The sequence below is a fragment of the Rana temporaria genome, chromosome 4 (genome assembly GCF_905171775.1).
Source record: "Rana temporaria chromosome 4, aRanTem1.1, whole genome shotgun sequence".
Taxonomy (NCBI): Eukaryota; Metazoa; Chordata; class Amphibia; order Anura; family Ranidae; genus Rana; species Rana temporaria.
The window spans coordinates 136,148,257-136,154,407 of NC_053492.1; the positions used below are offsets into that span (position 1 = coordinate 136,148,257).

The window sequence follows — 6,151 nt, forward strand, 5'->3', positions numbered from 1 at the left end:
ACCATGTCCTCCTGAGGTGTCCCCCGAACTGTTTCAACACAGTGTTGGGTACATGCTACATGAAGATGCGCAGCGTTTTGAAGGCTCCGATGACGGAACACAGATAGAGAAAGGCATTGATGTGAGCCCAGAGAGAGCGGGTGCCTGAGAGGGACAGAAATCTGGCAGTCATGTTCCCCCAGCTGCAGCATACTGCCAGGTTTTCGACAGTGATGAGGAGGGAGGGGATGATGAGGTCACTGACTCTACCTGGGTGCCTGATAGGAGAGAGGAGGAGGAGGAAGAGGAGGAGGAGGAGGAGGAGGAGGCACAGGCACATCTCCAAAGAGGCAGGATGCCCTCCAGGGGACAGCTTAAGGGCAGCACACCAACTGAATTACATTGCAGAGCTACGCCTGTGCAGGGCGCTGCTGCGTCTCAACGGTAGTGAAAAAGTTCTTTGGTGTGGGCCTTTTTTTAGACATGTGCATCAGATCGCACCGTTGCTATTTTCTACATATGTCTCAAGCGTATCTCGTGTGGCCAAAACATCACCCGCTTGGGCAACACATGCTTGACCAGACATATGTCAACCTGCCATTCAGTTCGTTGGCAAGCATACCAGAAAGACCCACACCAAAGAACAAAGCGGACCTCCCCTTGCCCCTCATCAGCTGGGAGCTCAAACCCCTCAAGACCCTCAGTCCTCTCTGAAGCCTGCACTGATAGGACTGAAGGTGTAGAAATAGGTGTGTCACAACCTAGTAGTACATGCGGAAAATCTACTGAGGGTAGCAGACAAATTTCCCTGCCCCAGCTGCTGCAGCGCTAAAAGAAGTACTCTCCCAGCCATCCACATGCCCAGCGGTTGAATACTAGCTTAGCAAAATTGCTAGCACTTCAACTGCTACCTTTTCAGTTGGTAGATTCTGCCCCTTTCCGTGAGTTTGTGCAATGTGCGGTACCTCAGTGGCAAGTACCCAAATGCCACTTTTTCTCACAGAAGGCGATTCCCGCTCTCTACCGGCATGTGGAAGGTAATGTCCATGCCCCGCTGGACAGGGCGATCAGTGGTAAGGTGCATCTTACCGCTGACTCATGGTCCAGCAGGCATGGACAGGGACGTTAACTCTCTTTCACGGCGCATTTGATGACTCTGCTGGCAGCTGGGAAGGACGCAGGGCAAGGTACAGTAGTGTTGGAGGTTGTTCCGCCACCATGCCTCCAAAACACTAAGACTGGTTGTGACACACCTCTCTCCTCCACCCCCTCCTCTTATTCTTCCTCTGTGGCCTCTTCCTGTGCTGATGTTTCCTCTGAACCAGCCGTGCTCCGTAGGCGTACGAGGGGCTACGCAGGAATGCAGGCCAAGAGATGCTATGCAGTGCTAGAGCTGGTGTGCTTGGGAGACAGGAGCCACACTGGGGCAGAGGTTCTGTCAGCTCTACGGGGGCAGGCTCAGAGGTGGTTGACGCCACGCCAGCTTAAGCCAGGAATGGTGGTTAGCGACAATGGCACCAACCTCCTCTCTGCCCTGCGACAGGGAAAACTGACCCATGTGCCCTGTTTTGCTCATGTTCTCAATTTGGTGGTGCAGCGGTTCTTGGGCAGGTACCCGGGCTTACAAGATGTCCTGAAGCAGGCCAGGAAAGTCTGTGTGCATTTCCGAAGGTCCATACAATGCCACTGCTCGGCTGACAGACCTCCAAAGGGAATACAACCTGCCCAAGAACCGCCTAATCTGTGACATGCCCACCAGATGGAACTCTACGTTGGCCATGCTGCAGCGGCTGCACACGCAGCAGAGGTCCATCAATGAGTACCTGTGCCAATATGGCAGCAGAACTGGGTCAGGGGAGCTTGGTTTTTTTTCCCCACGCCAGTGGGCCTTGATCAGGGATGCATGCACACTGTCCTGTCACCATTTGAGGAGGCCACAAGGATGGTGAGCAGTGACAGTGCATGCATCAGTGAGACTGTCCCTCTAATTCAACTGTTGGAGCACACTCTACGTGGAATAATGGACAGGGCCCTTGAGGCAGAACAGAGGGAGGAAGAGGAGGACTTCCTTACCTCTCAAGGCCCCCTTTATCCAGACAGTGGTCCTGCATGCCCGCCTACCACACAGGAAGAGGATGAGGAGGACGAGGTGGAGGAGGAGGAGGAGGAGGAGGAGGAGGAGGAGGATTGTATTAGCAGCATGGAGGTTGAGCCTAGCATTCAGCAGCAGCAGTCTTCAAGGGATCACTTACAGTCCCAAGGAACCCGTTGACTTTTACGTGGCTGGGATGAGGTGGCTGCGGATCCTGTCGTCCTCAGTGACCCAGAGGACTGTGCCCTGAATGCCTCAGCAAACCTACGCTGCATGGCCTCCCTGATCCTGCAAAGCCTGCGTAAGGATCCTCATGTTCGTGGTATCAAGGAGAGGGATCATTACTGGCTGGCAACTCTCCTTGATCCACGTTACAAGAGTAAGGTTTGCGGAGCTTATCTTGCCGTCGCAGAGGGAGATGAAGATGAAACATCTTCGGGAGGCCTTGCAGAAGGCTCTGTGCAACGCGTTCCCAGAACCTGGGGATTACCAAATCCAGGTCCTGGACAACGTGTTGCTGAGGCTTCGGTGAGTCATAGAAGGAGCGGTGGAGAAGGAGACCGATGCGTTCAGACAATTTTTTAGCCCGCAGCCCCAAGGTATGACCGGTTCCAGCAACCATCGCCAGCGTTTGATTTACATGGTGCGTGAATACCTAGGAGCAAGATCAGATTTGGACACCTTCCCCACCGAAAATCCTCTGGCATACTGGGTCTTGAGGATTAATCACTGGCCAGAGCTTGCACAGTACGCTATTGAGCTACTGGCTTGCCCTGCATCCAGCGTTCTTTCAGAATGCACATTCAGTGCTGCTGGAGGCTTTGTGACCGATCACAGGGTGCGCCTCTCCACCGACTCCGTTGATCGACTGACCTTTATAAAAACGAATCAGGCTTGGATCAACACCAGCTACCAAGCACCTGATGCAGATGTAACTGAATATTTTTTTTTAAATGACAGATCCCTTGGAGACTGCCTATGCTGATGCTGAGTGACTGTCCTGTTATGCTGCTGACTGAATATCATTTTCCTCCTCACTGATCTTGCTGATAGCTAGTAAGAAAATGTTTGTTTCTGGGCTCTGCCACCAGTGCCTAAGGCCCAATTTTTCTGCCCCTGTTTAACAGGGGCATCTAATAACAATTTTTAATGCAATACTTTGCATGTGGCTCTTTTCTGCGCTCCAATTACAGTATCTGAGGGGTTGCAGTGTTGTGTTGTGCCCAAGGCCCAATGTTTCTGCCCCTGTTGAACAGGGGCATCTAATAACAATTTTTAATGAAATACTTTGCATGTGGCTCTTTGCTGAGCTCCAATTACAGTATCTGTGAGGGGTTGCAGTGTTGTGACACCGCCACCAGTGCCTAAGGCGCAATTTTTCTGCCCCTGTTCTAGTCATTTTCTTGGTTTGATTATTTTCTAATTTGAGTTCATTCTAGCTTTCTCCTACGTTATCATAGTGTCATGTTTATTTTCCTTTACTAAATACTCATCATTGTCAATGTAAACACCACAAATCTAGATTTGTTATTTTAGGCAGCATTGATATAATAAGAAGCCAGACATTGTTGAGTATCAAAAAATATTTATTGTATCACACTTAAAATGTGTCATTTTCATTTTTTTTTTTTAAATATCTTAATAGAAATTGTTTATTTTTTATTTTTTTAGTAACTATATTTTTGCTTTTAAATACTTGTCTACATCTATTTTTATTTTATTTTTTTTAAACCCTCCCCAGAACATCAATAATAGTCTTGAGGTTTTGGTCCACCTTTCTGTTGTTCTTTATGATCTTCTCGAGGGTGATGTTTCTGTCCTCTATTTGTGCCCTGCAGGACATTATCTCCTCAATTAGCACCTGGGCACTGTAAGTGTCTAAGCCACCACCAACAGCTCGTACACCTGAAATTTGGGAAAAAAACATGTATTAAAATTATGCAGGCCTACATGTATTACCTGAAGCTGTGCTGGATGACACTGACCTGATGTGGTGGCATTTTTCACTTCCTGTACATCCGGCGAGGGTGGGGCTTGGCACTGTGTGGGGTTGGTCGGCTCCACTTCTGCAGCTTGATTGCGGCCTATGAGATTGTAAAAAAAGGGATAGATGAATCAAAAAGATTAGAGGCCTGAAAGAGGAATATCAATCATTCTTTTTAAAAAGTGTGGTACAATTGTCTGCTTTTACAATCCTTCTAAGCTTAACACTGGATTTTATCCATTACCAAAGCTGCTGCATTTCTCTATCTTTGGACAAGTTTCCTACAAGAAAAAACAACAAGTATACACTGGATCACCTCTGTGTGACACGCTAACTACTGTAGGTTGTTCTTGTGACCAACACTCAGTGCTGATTCTGACCTCCCTGGGGCCCGAAGCAAAATGACATGGTACATTAAAAATGAGAAGCGGGGGGCGCTGACGACAGTGACATGTCACATTAACCACTTGACAACTGGGCACTTAAACCCACTTAATAACCAGACCAATTTTCAGCTTTCGGTGCTCTCACATTTTGAATGACAATAACTCAGTCATACAACACTGTAACCAAATGAAATTTTTGTCCTTTTTTTTCCCACAAAAAGAGCTTTCTTTTGGTGGTATTTGATCACCTCTGCGGCCCGACCCGTTAACTGGGGAGAAATACGAAGGGCCATTCGGCCCCACCCGGCCATTACTTCATTGACCTGCCTCCCCGCAGGAGCGGAGGATTCATCTGATCTAGAGTTCTGGTCGGGAGACCCTACTATCGAGGGTGAAGATTCGGCCGACTCTTTATTTGAGCTACGATTCCCTGAGCAACAGGACTCTTGGGAATGTTGGGTCCTGGGGACCAGAAGAAGGAGGAAGAAGCGCCCTGTTCAGGGCATATCCAGTGGCCTATGTTTGCCACGAGGAGCGGGTGGGACCATTGTGTGCTGTTTGTTGTTGGACTCTCCGTTCTTCCGATTATGGACATGCCGTCCTGTGCCGGGCTCTGTGTGTAATCAGGCCATCTGCCTAGTTTGGGTATTCGTCTAGAAAAAGGGAAGTTACGGACAAGTATGTCCCACTCCATTTGACATTTTTTTCCCCAGTTTCCCTCCCCCCTTTCTTCTCCAGAACCACAGGAACTATTGTGTAAAACTCTTGGGAGGGATTGGGTTCAGTCAGTTAGGGTGGGAACATTGTCAACTTTTCCATAGCAGCTTTGGAACGTTTCACCAGGAGAAAGAACTAATTTTTTATTTATTTTTTCCCTTCCCTTTGCTGCTATTTCGGCATCTTTGGATTTGTGACTGTTGCAGTACCAGCGCGCTGACCGCTAGGGGCAGTGTTCTGCATCGTTCTTTGTAGAATAATACTGTTAAATTTTATTTGCATAATTCTTGCTCAGAGTATCTTCCACAGCACTTATAGCTTAGAGCTCTTTGGGGGAGGAGACTTCACGTTCAGGCTTGAGTGTGCAGTCTCAATCCCAACCTTAGAGGTTGTAAATATTAGAGAGATATTGTACTTCCTGTATATTTTCTTGTTTTTTTTTTCCCTATGCAGTACCTCTTCTGGACCCACCTGTTGTCGATCACTGCGGAGAATGGGCAGATAGATAGCAGGGTTGTGTATGTTGTATGTCTTAGGCCGTTTTAAGAATTGTATTTACCATGTGTGAATTCTGTCCTCTCTTCTTTTTCTTTTTTTTTTTTTGGCAGGTATCAGGTCAGCATTCGGGCTTGAATGCTTTTGGACACTTGGGACAGTGTTAATTCAAGTGGGGGGAGTATGTAGCGCCCCCTTGCTTTCAGCATGGGCACTACGCCTAAAGTTAGTGGGGAGTGGGAGAGTTACCTTGCTCCCATTCAGTGTTTACTTAATTTTGGGGACTTCTGTCATTCCAGAAAGTCCACTGGGTCAGTCTGCGGACAGTGGGTGCAATGCCACCTCTGGCCGGCAGTTGGCGCCAGAGGGGTTCTGGCAGGGGAATTCTTCCCCAGCAGCCAATTGGAGGAGTTTATGCCTCGCAAGGCATGCTGGGGTAGGATATATCTGGGACAGGGGTCATGTGTTCGGGAGTCTTCGTAGGGTCCCCGTTCCAGG

The 6,151-nt window shown here is 48.4% G+C and overlaps 1 long non-coding RNA gene across 1 annotated transcript; it reads right to left on the reverse strand.

Moving 5' to 3' along the window:
- Nucleotides 1–3,800: 3,800 nt before the first annotated feature.
- Nucleotides 3,801–4,098, reverse strand: LOC120935327. The gene is made up of 2 exons (XR_005748415.1): nt 4,057–4,098; nt 3,801–3,976 (listed from the first exon to the last, which is right to left on the reverse strand). It is a non-coding gene; the product is annotated as an uncharacterized LOC120935327 (long non-coding RNA).
- Between the last annotated feature and the right edge of the window lie 2,053 nt (nt 4,099–6,151).